This window comes from Vulpes vulpes, chromosome X, assembly GCF_048418805.1.
Source record: "Vulpes vulpes isolate BD-2025 chromosome X, VulVul3, whole genome shotgun sequence".
NCBI classification, from domain to species: domain Eukaryota; kingdom Metazoa; phylum Chordata; class Mammalia; order Carnivora; family Canidae; genus Vulpes; species Vulpes vulpes.
In genome coordinates, this window is record NC_132796.1 from 47,640,919 (window position 1) to 47,659,521 (window position 18,603).

An 18,603-nucleotide genomic window follows, 5' to 3' on the forward strand; every position below is an offset into this window, starting at 1 on the left:
TAATTGTCTTCTCTCATTGACTTATTTCACTCAGCATAATACCATCCAGTTCCATCCATGCCAATGCAAATAGTAAGTATTCATCCTTTCTGATGTCTGAGTAATATTCCATTGTAGATATAGAGTTCCTTGACTGATTTCTTTTTTTTAAATTTTTATTTATTTATTTATGATAGTCAGAGAGAGAGAGAGAGAGAGAGAGAGAGAGAGGCAGAGACACAGGCAGAGGGAGAAGCAGGCTCCATGCACCGAGAGCCCGACGTGGGATTCAATACCGGGTCTCCAGGATCGCGCCCTGGGCCAAAGGCAGGCGCCAAACCGCTGCGCCACCCAGGGATCCCCCTTGACTGATTTCTTACAGGAATATTTACTTTTACTGCTTTTGTTTTTCCTACATTTATCTGTCATTTTGGTGGCTCATTTCTACTCAAATAATCCCCTTTAATATTTCTTGCAGGGCTGTTTTAGTGGTCATGTACACCATAGTTTTTGTGTGTTTCGAACCTCTTTCTCCTTTTATTCAAATGATTGCCTTGCTGGATAGAATGTTTCTGGCTGTAGATTTTTCCCATTCAGCATTTTGAATGTATCCTGCCACTCTCTTCTGGCTTTGCTAAATTTCTGTTGAAAAATCTCCTGCTTGCCTATGACTTTTTCCTTGTAATTTACTGGCTTCATTTGCCTTGCTACTTTTAGGATTCTTTATCTTTATATTTTGCAAATTCAGTTATAATATGTCTTGTATGTGTCTGCTTTCATTGATTTTGCAGGGATATCTCTGTGCATCCTGGATCTAGATATGTATTTCCTTCCCCAGATTAGGGAAGTTTTCGGCTATTATTTCTTCAAATGAATTTTCTTCTCTCCTTTCTCTCTCTTCTTTCTTTGGGATGCCTATAGTACAAATGTTATTAATTTGATGGAGTCACTGAGTTCCCTACGTCTTCTTGTTTTGTGTATTTCTTTTGTTTGATTTGATTAGTTTCCATTATTTTGTCTTGGTCACTAATTCAATCCTCTGCTTCTTCCATCCTGCTATTCTTTCCATCAAGCCTGTTTCTCATTTTGTTTATTGAGTCCTTTATCTCTGCTATCTTATTTCTTATCTCTATGTTAAGTGTCTCACTTATGTTTTCCGATCTTTTCTCAAGTCCACTGAGTATCTTTATGTTCATTGTTTTAAATTCTCTATCAAGCATGTTACCTATATCTGTTTCACTTAGATCTCTGGCTGTGGCTTTGTCCTGCTCTTACATTTGGGATAAGTTTCTGTCTCCTCATTTTGTCTGTCTCCCTGTATCTGTTTCTCTGTGTTAAGCAATTTGAAAAATTAGAGAGGTAAATAAACTATGAGAGATTCCTAACTCTGGGAAAGAAACAAAGGGTTGAGGAAGGGGAGGTGGGTGAGGGGATGAGGTAACTGGGTGACAGGCACTGAGGAGGGCACTCGATTGGATGAGCAATGGGTATTATACTATATGTTGGAAAATTGAATTTAAATTTTTTAAATGTAAAAATAAATAAATAAATGATAAAAAGTAAAATAAAAAAAGAAATTCAGTTAGGTATTCTATTCTTGAAAGTAGTGCCTTTATGAAGAGGAGATCCTGGAGTGCCCTGCAGTGCAGCGTCCCTAATTACCAGAACTTGGCACTTAAGGAGAGTATCCTGTGTGTGTTGTGCATGCCCTGTTGTGTCTGAGTCAGTTTTCCTTTCTGTGAAATTGCCTGCATTGACTGTCTTTTTTTGTGAATTGTGCTTACTTTCTGTGTTATTAGTGGGAACCAGGCAGGCCAGTTTTGAGAGGGCATGTCTACTGGGGAACTTGAGAGCAGGTCAGCTGTATTGGCAAAATTTTCATTGGGACACTAGTCCTCTGCTGGATTCCCTGAAGCACTCCAGCAGGTGGGGACTGCATGCCGGGATTGTCTGGGGTGTGAGGCTGAGTGCAGCATGTGATAATTGCTAGGCACATCTGGGCACAGTGTGTGATGATGGCTGCTGCCATGTGGCTGGGCATAGCATGGTAACTTGGTATGGGGTACTTCAGTACATGTGCACTCAGCATCCGGACATAGAGCATGTTGACACTTGTGGTCCAGCTGGGGTCTGGGTGTGGCATATGACAGTGGCTGGGGATACAGAGCTGGGTGCTTCACTGCAGCTTGGAAAGGTGTGTGGTGGCAACTCTGCAACCGGTGGTTAGGCAGGATGCACACACAGCTTTAAAAAATTTTGCCCTGAGACCTGGGTAGAGGCTACAGGTGCCTGTGCAGTCCTGCCTCCTGCAGGTGGCTCTGTGCTTATGCTATGGGGCAGGGGAGGAAGATGATGCCTGCCAGCTCCCTCTTTTTAAAGAAGTTCCCCAACATGCTCCAAAATCAGTATGAACAGATTTGGCTCCCATTTGTGCAACACCCCCCCAAAAGTGTTGGATAAGCTCCAGTTTTTATGTTGCCTCTCTGTGTAGGCTCCTATCTCTTTAAGGGTGGTGACCCAGCTATCACTAACCCTCCAGGGTCACTCAATGCTGAGTCAGCTCCAAGTCCTATTGGTTATACAGACTATTGGAATTCTGCACCTCAAAGCCAAGTTATGGGGGTTAGCCTTACCTGTGAGAAATCCCTGGTACAAGGGCCCAGTTTCTCTGCCATCGCACATGCACCTCCCTCCCTCTTGTAGGCAGCCTTCCTCTGCCTTCCTGGCCTTCCTAACCTTTGAGATACAGGTTCTCTATATTTAGTTGTGGAGTTTGTTCTGTCAGTCTTCAGATCACACTCTAGTTTATTTACTTCGATGGATGATATCTTGTAAACATGGGATGAGGTGAGTAGGTCCTCCTACTCTGCCATCTTCCTGAGTTCATCTCTGAATTCCTATGTGACTTTATGCAGTCATTTCACCCACGAGTATTTCTAACCTAGAAAATTGGAACAATCTTGTCTGTCTGGTGAGAGGAATCGTATGAAGATAAAACAAGAAAATGGGTGTTGAAAGTATGTTACCAATGTATAATTGTATAAATGTAAGATATTGTTACTTATGGGTATAGTACACAGAGATATTAATCACTTAATGATAAGCACCAATAACTAGTAGAATGAGAGTCAAGGCACATAGGGGCTAGTCTCAACTCTACTACAAATAGTTGTGATCTTGGGCAAATTATATTACATCTCTGAGCCAGTTTCCTCACCTGTAAAATGAGAAATATGATGATACTTATTTCATAGGATTTTGTGACGATTAAATGCAAAACACATGTGAAAGCTGTTTATAAACTGTAAAGTTCCATACCAGTCATCAATCTAACCTATTTTCTTACACCCAGACTTGGTAGGTTGCTTCACTATCAATTATACTGTTGAAACATAATGTCAAAGTAGTGTTTCTCTTGGGTTTACATTCCTATCTTATCCAGACACTGCCACTGGAAGGATAAAAAGCTGCTTTTTCATATTATAAAATCACTGTACCAATTTGGATCTTTGAAGTCAGGAAATTATCATTTTTTACTCTTTCTTTGCATGCTATTACTCTATTTGCTGAGGGTTCTAAGACAAATATTACATGGTCCCAGTCTGTAAGGTGCTCACATTCTAGTAGATGAGACAAGCCTGTAAATAAATGTTTACAGAGTATACTCTCATAAAGTTGTTTATAAATGCTAAGGGAATACCAAGGAGAGAATAAGTAGTTCTACTATCTGAGGCAAGGAAAGTAAAATTTGAGTTTGCACTGAAGGTTCATCAGGGTAAAGGTAAGGAAATTATGGAAGACATGCTGGGTAAATGGAATAGCATATGAAAGGACATAGAGGTATAATAGACCATTCAGAGGTCAAGACTATTGTGTAATAATGCTTTTCATATTCAAGATTCTCTTCCTTCTATCTCTCCAATTTCTCTTTCCCCCTCATTTGTTACAAATCTGTCTCTAGACTGTGAGCTCCACAAAAGGTAAGAGCCATTCACATTTATTGTTTGTATCTCTGCTTCCCCAACCCAAACACTTTGCATATTACTATATATATAATATATATATATATATTTGATTTTCAATAAATATTTTATTTAAATTCTTTGTTTTTCTACTATTGTTGCCTTTGACATATTCATAGATGCCCCGGCGGTCAAGTTCAGCTTATGAAAGTTATAAAAAATGTTTGACTTCATATCAATATCATAATAAATATGCCCTAACTTTTGCCTAAATGATGGCAACTTGGGTTATTTTTTGTAAGTCACTTACTATCTAGGGGAAATTTCCTTTAAAAATCTATCTATAATTGACTTTGTAGTTCAGTCAACATTAGTACTGTTTGGAAAGCACTATTTTTACACAGTAGAGGTTAAAAATAATGAAAACAATGTATGGTAAAAACTCTACAAATGTCCAAAAGTTCATGTAATTACCTTCATGACATTCAATCTTTTGATAGTTACATAAATTTAAACTTTAGTTATGGATGATGTCGATGATAATGGTAGAGAAAGGTCTTCCAAATTCTGCTTCGATAAAAGCAAAAGAACTCACAAAAATGACTAGATCAACTTTTCCAGAATTCTGAAATTTAACAAAAGATGTGTGATATTCCAAGGAATGTTTATTCTAAAGCAAAAACAAAACAAGAAACAACAAATAACTGGGTGGACCTTGGTAATAAGAGAGAATGTGGCATTTTATTTTTTTACTTTTATTTATTTTATTTTTATTTTTTTTAATGTGGCATTTTAATTTGCCCTATTCCCAACCCTTCCCTATATTCATGGTGGCCTTGACAAGCCAACAGCTTCATAACCACAGTAGTCATGGGAACCATCAATCAATCTGGAAGCAAAGAGAGGGATCAGAATGAGTTTATCGCTCCTCCAAAGTCCCATCCCCATAGATTTATCATCTGATTTTTCTGGCAGCTTCTCAGAAAACGTGATTCACAGGGCTTGTCTTTATTTGACCTGGCTTAAAACTTGGGGAAGGTGAACAGATTGTTTCCCCCAGAGATGTTTACTGAAAACAGCTAAAGGCGATTGTTATTTATTTATTTATTATATTTATTTTTTTATTTTTATTTTTATTTTTATAAATTTATTTTTTATTGGTGTTCAATTTGCCAACATATAGAAAACACCCAGTGCTCATCCCGTCAAGTGCCCATCTCAGTGTACATCACAGCTGCTTTAGGTCATAATAACAGAGAAAACAAAAAGCTGATCAAAAAACTTAGAAAAGCTGGGAACTAGATGTCCATTGGAGACATTGAAAAGTTCTACATATATCTGAGGATCTAGAAGGATATGTGCATTTGCAGGCCTATGCATGTGCTCAGGAAATACCTCCAAAAGGCCCTAATCTTTTATTTTTGGCTGACGTTAAGGCTTTGTGCAGCAAGAAGTAAAACCTGAGTGTTGAAAGTATATCCTGACATGCACACAAAATCTCTTGGCAAAGGGAGAGGAATTTATTGGTTCAAGGCATTTAGAAGATCATTGTGGAACCATTAAGTGAAAACAAAGCTAACCCAAGCAGAGACCTCAGTGGTAACATACAACATAGAATACAAACTTTACAGAATTATTCCAGAAGTCACTAAATAACAATTACAACAAACCCTGGGGAAATAAAGGAATCTGATTTTCAGAGTTGCTACATCATATTATTTAAAATGTTCAGCTTTCAACAAAAAAAAATATGAGACATAATTTCTGAAACAACCCTGTAACTGTGTTCTAGCCCCTCCCAGCAACAGTCTGAGCAGTTGTCTCAGGAACCTATGAAAAGACACCATTTGTGCCTACAAAGATTTTGAAATGACCCTAAAATCTGTCTGCAGCCACTTCCAGCTGCAGTCTTGGGGCAGTCCTGCTGACCAATGGACCTGTGGGAGATATGCCTGTTTGCACCCCTAGAGATCCTGAAACAGCTTGTAACTTGGCTCCAGCTCCTCCCAGCTGTAGTCAAAAGGCACTCTTGCTTGCCAGGGTTTTGCTGGGAGATACACCCATTGGTGCCCCTGGCGGCAGGCCACCCAACTTTGGTCTGATAGCAGATGCTGAAAACAACCTTATGACTCAGCTCTAGCCCTTCCCAACCATAGTCTTTGAATAGCCCAGGGAACCACTGAAAGGCATACCTGTTGGTACCCATGGAGGCAGGCCAAACAAACTCGGTCTAACAGCAGCTCTTGAAACAACCCTATGATTATGATCCATCCCCTTCCAGCTGCAGTCCATGAGGAGTTCTGCCTTCTCAGTAATACACCAGAAGACACACCTATACATGCCCCCAGAGGGAAGCTCAGGGACTATATTCCAATTGCAGATTCTGAAAAAGCCCTGTAATTTGGATCCAGCCCCTACCAATAGCAGTCTGGGAGCACTCCTGTCCACCCAGGAAAATGATGGGAAATACATTTGTCTGTTCCTGAGGTCAAGTCTATAGACCTCAGTCCTGTCTGTGGATACAGGAGTAGTCCTGGGACTCAATTCCAGGCCCTATCAGCCACAGTCCTGTGGATGCCTGCCTAGAAATCCACCCAGTGACCTGGCAGGAATTCTGTTAGGGATTTGATCTGGCAAGAGACAAACATATCCATGCACCTCGTAACAAGCCTGCTACCTGTGGTTCAAACTATGGATCTTAAAGTTGATCTGTGGACCAAACTATGGATCTTAAAGTTGACCTTTGTCCAGGGTCAATCTTACTGAACAGGATCCTGGAGGTCATCCCAACCCACTCAAGGTCAAGACAGGCTCCGTGCCCAGCTGAGCCTCTAGTAACAGGCCCACTACCTGGGGACCCCACTGCAGATGCAGCAATAGCCACATGACTCAACTTCAATCCAGCCTGATTGCAATTATGGAGGTAATTCCATCAATCCAGAAAAACAACTAGTCTAAAGACCAGAAGAAGTTTGCTTCTCCAAATGTACACACAAATGCAAGTCTACATGGATCATGAAGAGTCAGGCAAATATGACATCACTAAAGGGAAAAAAACTCCAGTAATTGATCCAAAATAAATGGAATTTTTGAATTGCCTAACAAAGGAATCAAAATAATCATCTTAAAGAAACTCATTGAAATGCCATACAACACAGACAACTAAATGAAATGAGGAAACAATGCATGAATAAAAAGGAGCTTAATAAAGAAGTATAAATTATAACAAAGAACTAAACAGAAATCTTGGAGCTGAAGAATACAATAATAGAACTGAAAATTTTAATAGAAAGCTTAAATTACAGACTCAGTCATACAGAAGAATCCAAAAACTTAACGATAGGTCATTTGAGATTATCCAGTTAGAGGGAAAAAAAATGAAGAAAGCCTACATGAATCATGGGATAACCTCAAGCGAATTCACATTCAAGTCATAGGAATCCCAGGAGAAGGAAGAAAGGAGCAAAAATATTATTTAAAGAATAAATTAAAAAGAATCTAAATCTTGAGAGGGATATGGACATTCAGGTATATGAAATTCAAAAGACTCCATGCAAGAAAAAAAGAACTACAAAACAGGAAATAATAAACAAAAAGTTCTTATCTATCAAAATTTCTTTAAATGTAAATAGATTAAATTGACCAATCAAAAGACACAGAATGGCTGAATGGATATAAAAACAATATCCAGGGCATCCCTGGGTGGTTCAGTGGCTTAGCGCCTGCCTTCTACCCAGGACATGATCCTGGAGTCCCAGGATCGAGTCCTACATCAGGATCGCTACATGGAGCCTGCTTCTCTCTATGCCTATTGTTTCTGCCTGTGTGTGTGTGTGTGTGTGTGTGTGTGTGTGCGTGTGTGTCTCATGAATGAATAAATAAAATCTAAAAAAAAACAATATCCAACAATATGCTGCTTGCAAGAGATTCACTTACAGACATACATAGACTGAAAGTAAAGGGAAAGAAAAAGATATTTTATGCAAATGGCAACCAAAAGAGACCAGGAGTATTGGTATATTATAGAAAATATATCAAGAAAATATAAATTTTCAATCAAAATCAGTCACAAGAAACAAAAAGTATTATATAGTAAAAACAGAGTCAATTCATCAACAAAATTTAGGCATTTTCAAAATATGTATACCCAACATTGGAGAACTTAAATACTTAAAGCAAATATAAATAGAATAAAAGGAAGAAATAAGCAAAAATACAGTAACAGTAGGGGATTTCAATAATGTACTTTCAGCACTAGATTATACGGATAGAAAGCCAATAAGAAATCAGTGGATTTTAATAATAGTTTAGACCAACATGATCTAACAGACACATACATAACATTATATCTAACAGAACCCAAATACAAATTTTTCTTAAGCACACATGGAACATTCTTAAGGATAAATCATATGTTGGTCACAGAGGAAGTCTTTAAAATTTGAAAAGATTTATGTTAAATCAAATATGTTTTCTGACAACAATGGTGTGAAACAAGAAATGAGTAACAGGAGGCAAATTGGTAAAGTCACATATATGTGAAAATTAATATACTCTTGAGAATCTAATGGATCAAAAAAGAAATCTAAAGGGAAACCAGAAAGTATTGGAAGCAAGCAAACAGCAACACAACATATCAAAACTTAAAGAATGCAGCAAAAACTATTCTAAAGGGAAGTTTATATAGATAAATGAAGAATAAAAGAGAGATCTTAAATAAACAAGCTAACTTTATGCCTTAGCAAACAAGAAAAATAATAAATTGACCTCAATGTTAGTAGAAGGGAGAACATAATATAGATTAAAACAAAAATAACTAAAATAGGTAATAGAAAGATGATAGAAAAAAATCAGTGAAAATAACAGTTGATTTTCTGAAAATATAAACATTTTTACAAATTCTTATAATGAAGAATAAAAACAGAAGACTCAAAGAAAATATGAATGTTAAAGAAGACTGATGCCACAGAAATACAAAGAATCATGAGAGACTACTATAAACAATAGCATGTCAAAATTGGGATAACCTAGTAGAAATGGATATTTCTAGGAACATACCCCTCCCAAGATTAATCATGCAGAAAAAGAAAAACTGAACATACCAATAATAAGTAAAAGGATTGAAATAGCAATAAAAAAAACTGCCATCAAAGAAAAGCCCAGGACCAGAGGGCTTCACTGGTGAATTTCTTTTTTTCTCTTTTTTCTTTTTTAAGATTTTATTTATTTATTAATGAGAGACACAGAGAGAGGCAAAGACATAGGCAGAGGGAGAAGCAGGGTCCTCATGAGGAGCCTGATGCAGAACTTGATCCAAGAACCCTGGGATTACAACCTGAGCCAAAGGCAGATGCTCAACCACTGAGGCACCCAGGCATCCCCACTGGTGAGTTTCTATCAAATATTTAAAAAATAATTAATGTCAATTCTTCTCAAACTTTTCCCCAAAATGGGAGGCAAAGGAACACTTCCAAACTCATTTTATAATGCCAGAATTACCCTAATACCAAAGCTAGACAAGGACATTACAGACCAATATCCTTGAGAAATATAAGTGCAAAATTCCTTCAAAAGGTACTAACTGAATTAAATATTACATTATAAGGATCATACACCATGTTCAAGAAGGATTTATCCCAGAGGTGCCAGGATGGTTCTATTGGTGAAAATCAATAAATGTGATGTGCCACATTAACAAAATGAAGGGGAAAAGCCACACAATAATCTCAAAAAATGCAGAAATACCATTTGACAAAATTTATCCTTTTATGCTAAAAATTAAATGTGATATAGAAGGAATGTACCAGAACATAATAAAGGTCATATATGAAAGATCTATAGCTAACATATTCAATGGTGAAAAATTGAAAGATTTTTCTCCAGGACCAGGAATATAATGGTGTCCACACTCACTAGCTGTATTCAGCATAGTATTGGAAGTCCTATCCAGGGAAATTATTCAAGAAAAAGAAATAAAATGCATCCAAGTCAGAAAGGAAGAAATACAATTATTTATCTTTGTAAATGACATGATCCTATATGTATACAGGTTGAAAGATTTCACGAAAACCTTGAACTAACAAATTCAGTAAAGTATCAAGATACAAAATCAATACATAGGGGGATCCCTGGGTAGCGCAGCGGTTTGGCGCCTGCCTTTGGCCCAGGGCGTGATCCTGGAGACCCGGGATTGAATCCCACGTCGGGCTCTCGGTGCATGGAGCCTGCTTCTCCCTCTGCCTGTGTCTCTGCCTCTCTCTCTCTCTCTCTCTCTCTGTATGACTATTATAAATAAATAAAAAAATTAAAAAAAAGAAATCAGTCAAGGAACTCACAAAATAAGAAGATATAAAATATAACATATACTTAAACATGAGGAGTAAAGAATGGATTCAAGCTTAAATGACCAATATAGATGCCTATATGCAGAAGATGTTATAGATGTTATATACAAACCTAATGGTAACAATATATCAAAAACCACTAATAAACATGTAAAGAATAAGGATAAATAATTCAACTATATCACTAAAGAAAATCGACAAAACAAGAAAGACAAGAAAGCATCAGAGAAGATCTATAGAAACAAACACAAAACAAATAGCAAAATGGCAATAAATTTGCATCTATCAATACTTAGTTTAAATGTAAATATAATAGGGATCCTTGGGTGGCTCAGCAGTTAAAGCGTCTGCCTTCAGCCCAGGGTATGATCCTGGAGTCCCAGGATAGAGTCCCATGTCAGACTCCGTGCATGGAGCCTGTTTCTCCCTCTGCCTGTGTCTCCACCTCTCTCTCTCTCTCTCTCTCTCTCTCTCTCTCTCTCTCTCATAAATAAATAAATAAATAAATAAATAAATAAATAGACTAAATGCTCCATTCAAAAGATATAGGGTGACAGAATAGATAACAGCAACAACAACAAAAACACAAGACCCATCTATATGCTACCTAAAGGAGATTCATTTCAGACCTAAAAGCACCTGCAGATTGAGGATGAGATGGAGAGACATCTATCATGCTAATGGGTGTTAAAAGAAAGCCATAGTAGCAATACTTATATAAATCAAAACAGATTTTAAGATAAAGAGTACAACAAGCTACAAAGAAGGACACTATATGATAAAAAAGTGGGCAATCCAACAAAATATAACAATGTAAATATATATGCAGTTAACATAGGAACACTCAAATACATAAAAGAGTTAATAACATACATAAAGAAACTAGTTGATAATAATATAATAATAGGGGAATTTAACATCACACATATCAATGGACAGATCACACAAACAGAAAATCAACAGGAAAACAATGGCTTTGAAAGACAAATTGGTAGATGGATTTGACAGATATATTCAGAACATTCCATCCTAAAACAGAAGAATACACATTCTTTTCATGTACACACAGAACATTCTCCAGAATAGGTCACATAGTAGCCCACAAAACAAAACTCAAAAAATTCAAAGAGATATTAGTAATACCATGCATGTTTTCTGATCACAATGCTATAAAACTAGAAATCAACCACAAGAAAAAATCTGAAAAGAGCACATATACATGCTACTAAGTAACATGCTACTAAATAATGAATGGGTCAAGTAGGAATTAAAAGAAGAAGTAAAAAATCACACAGACCAAAAGACACATGAAAAGATGCTCAGCTTCACTCATCATCAGGGAAATGAAATTAAAGCCACAATGAGATATCACTTCACATCTATCAGAATGGCTAAAGTCAACAACACAAGAAAGAACAGGTGTAATCAAGAATGTAAAGAACACCTCTTACACTGTTTGTGGAAATTAAAACTGGTGCAACCACTCTGGAAAAGAGTATATAGATTCCTCAAAAAGTTAAAAATAGAACTACCCCACAACCCAGCAATTACACTACTAGGTATTTATCCAAATGACACAAACATAATGATATGAAGGTGTACCTGTGCTCTAATGTTTATAGCAGCAATGTCTACAATAGCCATAATGGAATATTACTCAGCCATCAAAAGGAATGAAATTTTGCCATTTGCAATGATGTGGTTGGAACTAGTGGGTATTGTGCAAAGCAAAATAAGTCAGAGAAAAAAGCACATGATTTAACTCATATGAGAAACTTAAAAAAAAAACAGATGAATATGGGGAAGGGAAAGAAAAATAAAATAAAATAAAATGAAAATATATAGAGATGTAAACCATGAGATGCTGAACTCTAGGAAACAAACTGAGGATTGCTGGAGGGGAAGTGGGGGGAGAGATAATTGGGTGATGGGTATTAAGGACAGTACTTTATGTAATGACCACTGGGTGTTATATGCAACTGACGAATCACTAAATTCTACCTCTGAAACTAATAATAGAGTATACATTAATTAAATTGAATTTAAATAAAAAATTTGAAAGAAAGTTAAAAATATAACTACCCTATGATCCAGCAATTGTACCAATAGGTATTTACCCAAAGAATACAAAATATACTAATTCAAAGGGATACATGCATCCTGATGATTATAGCAGTATTACCTACAACAGCCAAGTTATGGAAAGAGCCCAAATGACCAACAACTAATAATGAATAAAGATGTGATATATGTGAGATTTATATATATATATATATATATATATATATATATATATATATATATTGCTTAGCATAATACTCCAGTTCCATCCACGTTATTGCAAATGAAAAGATTTCATATACATATGAAATCTTATATATATATGAGATTAACATATATATGCATATATATATGTATGATAGAATATTACTCAGCTATAAAAAGAATGAAATATTGGCAATAAAATGGATGGAACTAGAGTATTATGCTAAACAAAATAAATCAGTTAAAATAAGACAAATGCCATATGATTTCACTCATATATGGAATTTAAGAAACAAAACATCCATAGTGGGGAGAAAGATAGAAACAAACCCAGAAACAGACTGCTAACTATAGAGAACAAACTGATGGTTACCAGAGGGGAAGTATGTGAGGAAATGTGTTAAATAGGTGATGGGTATTAAGAAGTGAACTTGTGATGAACACCGGGTGTTGTACAAAAGCATTGAATCACCTGATACTAATATTACACTGTATGTTAACTAACTGTAATCTAAATACCCCCAAGATACAGATGTAATGAAACGCCGGGACACCTGCACCCCGATGTTTATAGCAGCAATGTCCACAATAGCCAAACTGTGGAAGGAGCCTCGGTGTCCATCGAAAGATGAATGGATAAAGAAGATGTGGTCTATGTATACAATGGAATATTACTCAGCCATTAGAAATGACAAATACCCACCATTTGCTTCGACGTGGATGGAACTGGAGGGTATTATGCTGAGTGAAGTAAGTCAATCGGAGAAGGACAAACATTATATGGTCTAATTCATTTGGGGAATATAAAATATAGTGAAAGGCAATAAAGGGGAAATGAGAAAAATGAGTGGGAAATATCAGAAAGGGAGACAGAACATGAGAGACTCCTAACTCTGGGAAAGGAACTAGGGGTGGTGGAAGGGGAGGTAGGCCGGGGGGGCGGTGGGGGGGTGATTGGGTGATGGGCACTGAGGGGGGCACATGATGGGATGAGCACTGGGTGTTATTCTATATGTTGGCAAATTGAACACCAATAAAAAATAAATTTATAAAAAAATCGAAAATAAAATAAAATAAGATAGGATAAAAAAAGAAAAGGAATATGGAAGCAAATGAAAACGAAAACACAACATTCCAATACTGGTTGGATGCAGCAAAACTGTTCTAAGAGGGAAGTCCATAGAATATGTGCTTACCTCAAGACGCAAGAAAAATATCAATTTAACCTTACACCTAAAGGAACTAGAAAAAGAACAACAAAGGAAGCGTAAAGTCAGAAGGAGGAAGTAAATAAATATTAGAGCAGAAATAAATTATATAAAAACTGAGGAAACAATAAAACAGATCAATGAAATGAGGAACTGATTTCTTTGAAAAAAATCAATAAATTGGATAAACCTCTACTCAGACCCATGAAGAAAAAAAATAAATAAAAATAAATAAAATCAATAATATCAAATAAATAAAATATCAAATAAATAAATATCAAATAAATAAAATCACAAATGAGAGATGAGAAATAACAACCAACACCACAGAAATACAAATGACTATAAGATTATGAAAAACTATATGGCAAAAGTTGAACAAATTGGAAGAAATGGATAAATTCCTAGAAACATATAAACTACCAATACTGAAACAGGAAAAAAATAGAAAACTTGAACAGACTGGTAACCAGCAAAGAAATTGAATCAGTAATCACAAAACTCCCAGCAAACAAAAGTTCAGGACCAGATGGCTTTACAGGCAAATTCTTCCAAACATTTAAAGACTTATTACCAATTCTTTTCAAACTATTCCAAAAATAGAAAAGGAATTAAAACTTCCAAATTCATCCTATGAGGCCATCATTACCCTAATACCAAAACCAGATAAAGATACTACTAAAAAATAGAACTACACACCATTATAGAGGCAATGAACATAGAGGCAATTCTCAACAAAACACTAGCAAACTGAAGCCAACAATACATTTAAATAATAATTCGCCACAATAAAGTGAAATTTATTCCTGGGTTACAAGCATTGTTCAATATTCACATATCAAGCAATGTGACACATAACCTCAATAAGAGAGAGGGTAAGAACCATATGACTATTTCAATAGACACACAAAAAAGCATTTGACAAGTACAACATCCATTCATGATAAAAACTCTCAACAAAGGAGGTTAGAGGAAATATGTCTCAAAATAATAATAATAATAATAATAATAATAATGAAAAAACAACAGGGAACATCATCTGATGAGAGATTTTCCCCTAAGGTCAGGAAGAAGACAATGATATCCACTCTCACAGCTTATATTCAACATAGTACTGGAAGTCCTAGCTACAAAAATCAGACAACAGAAAGAAACAAAATTCATCCAAATTGGAAAGGAAGAAGTAAAACTTTCACTATTTGCACATGATATGATAATATATATAGAAAACCTGAAAGACTCCATCAAAACCTGGTAGAACTGATCATTTTGGTAAAGATGCAAGACAGAAGATCAACATACAGAAATCTGTTGCATTTCTTTTTTGTTGTTGTTGCACTTCTCTACATCAAAAACGCAGCAGCAGAAAGAGAAATTAAGAAAACAATCTCATTTACAATTGCACAAAAATAGTAAGATACTTAGTAATAAACCTAACCAGGAGGTGAAAGAACTGTATTCTGAAAACTATAAAACACTGATGAAAGAAATTGAACAGGATACAAAGAAATGGAAAGACATTCCATTCTGATGTATTGAAAAAACAAATATTGGTAAAATGTCTATACTACACAAAGCAATCCACACTTCTAATGCATTCCCTATCAAAATATTAACAACATTTATCACAAAACTAGAACAATCCTAAAATTTATTTATCTTTTATTTTTTTAATTGAAGTTTGATTTGTCAGCATATAATATAACATCCTGTGCTCATCCCATCAAGTGCCCCCCCTCAGTGCCCGTCACCCAGTCACCCCATCCCCCTGCCCGCCTCCCCTTCTACTACCATTTGTTCATTTCCCACAGTTAGGAGTCTCTCGTGGTTTGTCACTCTCTGTAATTTTTCCCACCCATTTTTCCCTCCTCTCCCTTATAATCCCTTTCATTTCTTATATTCCCCATATGAGTGAAACCATATGATGATTGTCTTTCTCCAATTGATATACCTTACTCAGCATAATACCCTCCAGTTCCATCCACGTTGAAGCAAATGGTGGGTATTCATCATTTCTAATGAATGAGTAATATTCTATTGTGTGTGTGTATATATATATATATATATATATATATATATATATATATATATATATACCATATCTTCTTTATCCATTCATCTGTCAAAGGACATCGAGGCCCTGTCCACATTTGGCTACTATGGGCACTGCTGCTATAAACATTGGAGTGCAGATGTCCTGACATTTCACTACATTCATATTTTTGGGGTAAATACCCAGTACTGCAATTTCTAGGCAATAGGGTATATCTATTTTTAACTCTTTGAGGAACTTCCACAGTTTTCCAGAGTGGCTGTACCTGTGTGCATTCCCACAAACAGTGCAAAAGGGTTTCCCTTTCTCCACATCTTATCCAAAATTGCTCTTTCCTGTCTTGTTAATTTTCCCCATTCTCACTGGTGTCAGGTGGTATCTAATTGTGGTTTTGATTTGTATTTCCCTGATGTCAAGCGATGCAGAGCATTTTCTCATGTGCTTATTGGCCAAGTCTATGTCTTCCTCTGTGAGATTTCTGTTCATGTCTTTTGACCATTTCATGATTGGATTGTTGTTTCTTTGCTGTTGAGTTTAATAAGTTCTTTATAGATCTTGGAAACTAGCCCTTTCTCTGATAGGTCATTTGTAAATATCTTCTCCCATTCTGTACGTTGTCTTTTAGTTTTGTTGACTGTTTCTTTTGCTGTGCAGAAGCATTTTATCTTAAGTCTCAACAGTTCATCTTTGCTTTGTTTCCTTTGCCTTCATAGATGTATCCTGCAAGAAGTTGCTATGGCCAAGGTCAAAAAGGGTGTTGCCTGTGTTCTCCTCTAGGATTTTGATGGATTCTTGTCTCACATTTAGATATTTCATCCATTTTGAGTTTATCTTTGTGTATGGTGTAAGAGAATGGTCTACTTTCATTTTTCTGCACGTGGCTGTCTAATTTTCCCAGCACAATTTATTGAAGAGACTGTCCCTTTGCCAGTGGATAGTCTTTCCTCCTTTATCGAAAGTTAGTTGACCATAGAGATGAGGGCCCATTTCTGGGATCTCTATTCTGTTCCATTGATCTATGTGTCTCTTTTTTGTGCCAGTATCACACTGCCTTGATGATCACAGCTTTCTAATACAACTTGAAATCTGGCATTGTGATATCCCCAGCTATGGTTTTCTTTTTCAATATTCCCCTGGCTATTCGGGGTCTTTTCTGATTCCACAAAAATCTTAAAATAATTTGTTCCAACTCTCTGAAGAAAGTCCATGGTATTTTGATAGGGATTGCATTAAATGTGTAAATTGCCCTGGGTAAATTTGACATTTTCACAATATTAATTCTTCCAATGCATGAGCATGGAATATTTTTCCATCTCTTTGTGTCTTCCTCACTTTATTTCAGAAGTGTTTTGTACTTTTTAGGGTATAGATCCTTTACTTCTTTGGTTAGGTTTATTCCTAGGTATCTTATGCTTTTGGGTGCAATTGTAAATGGGATTGACTCCTTAATTTCTCTTTCTTCAGTCTCATTGTTAGTGTATAGAAATGCCACTGATTTCTGGGCATTGATTTTCTATCCTGACACACTGCGAATTGCTGTCTGAATTCTAGCAATCTTGGGGTAGAGTCTTTTGGGTTTTCTATGTACAGTATCATATCATCTGCGAAGAGGGAGAGTTTGACTTTGTCTTTGCCAATTTGAATGCCTTTTATTTCTTTTTGTTGGCTGATTGCTGAGTCTAGGACTTCCAGTAGTATGTTGAATAGCAGTGGTGAGAATGGACATCCCTGTAGTGTTCCTGATCTTAAGGGAAAGGCTCTCAGTGCTTCCCCATTGAGAATGATATTTGCTGTGGGCTTTTCGTAGATGGCTTTTGAGATGTTGAGGAATGTTCCCTCTCTCCCTACACTCTGAAGAGTTTTGATCAGGAATGGATGCTGTATGCTTTCCTGCATCTACTGAGAGGATCATATGGTTCTTTTTTTAATAATAAATTTATTTTTTATTGGTGCTCAATGCCAACATACAGAATACCACCCAGTGCTCATCCCGTCAAGTGCCCCCCTCAGTGCCCGCCACACAATCACCCCCACGCCCCGCCCTCCTCCCCTTCCACCACCCATAGTTCGTTTCCCAGAGTTAGGAGTCTTCCATGTTCTGTCTCCCTTTCTGATATTTCCCACTCATTTTTTCTCCCTTCCCCTCTATTCCCTTTCACTATTATTTATATTCCCCAAATGAATGAGACCATATAATGATTGTCCTTCTCCAATGCCCCAAATGAATGAGACCATATAATGATTGTCCTTCTCCAATTGACTTATTTCACTCAGCATAATCCCCTCCAGTTCCATCCACGTCAAAGCAAATGGTGGGTATTTGTCGTTTCTAATTGCTGAGTAATATTCCATTGTATACATAAACCACATCTTCTTTATCCATTTATCTTTCTATGGAAACCGAGGCTCCTTCCACAGTTTGGCTATTGTTGACATTGCTGCTATAAACATCAGGGTACAGGTGTCCCGCCATTTCACTGCATCTGTACCTTTGGGGTAAAAGCCCAGCAGTGCAATTGCTGGGTCTAGAGCAGATCTATTTTTAACTCTTTGAGGAACCTCCACACAGTTTTCCAGAGTGGCTGATTCAGTTCACATTCACACCAACAGTGCAAGACGGTCCCCTTTCTCCACAGCCTCTCCAACATTTGGTGTTTCCTATCTTGTTAATTTTCCCCATTCTCACTGGTGTGAGGTGGTAGCTCTTTGTGGTTTAACTTGTATTTCCCTGATGGCAAGCGCTGCGGAGCATTTTCTCAGGTGCTTGTTGGCCACGTCTATGTCTTTCTCTG

General features: G+C 36.6%; 1 protein-coding gene across 9 annotated transcripts in view; it reads left to right on the forward strand.

Annotated features, from left to right (window-relative positions):
* ZC3H12B (zinc finger CCCH-type containing 12B) overlaps nucleotides 1–18,603 on the forward strand; it is a 443,182-nt gene that overhangs the window by 324,072 nt on the left and 100,507 nt on the right. The window contains exons 1-3 of one of the 9 annotated variants that reach the window (XM_072744685.1): nucleotides 1,587–3,959; nucleotides 9,158–9,327; nucleotides 13,077–13,300. The exons of 7 other annotated variants lie outside the window; for them this stretch is intronic. The gene's annotated coding sequence lies outside the window, so the exon portion shown is untranslated. Of the gene's footprint in view, nucleotides 1–1,586; nucleotides 3,960–9,157; nucleotides 9,328–13,076; nucleotides 13,301–18,603 lie in introns of those variants that run through there. One more of the 9 variants, XM_025987641.2, reaches the window with a different exon arrangement.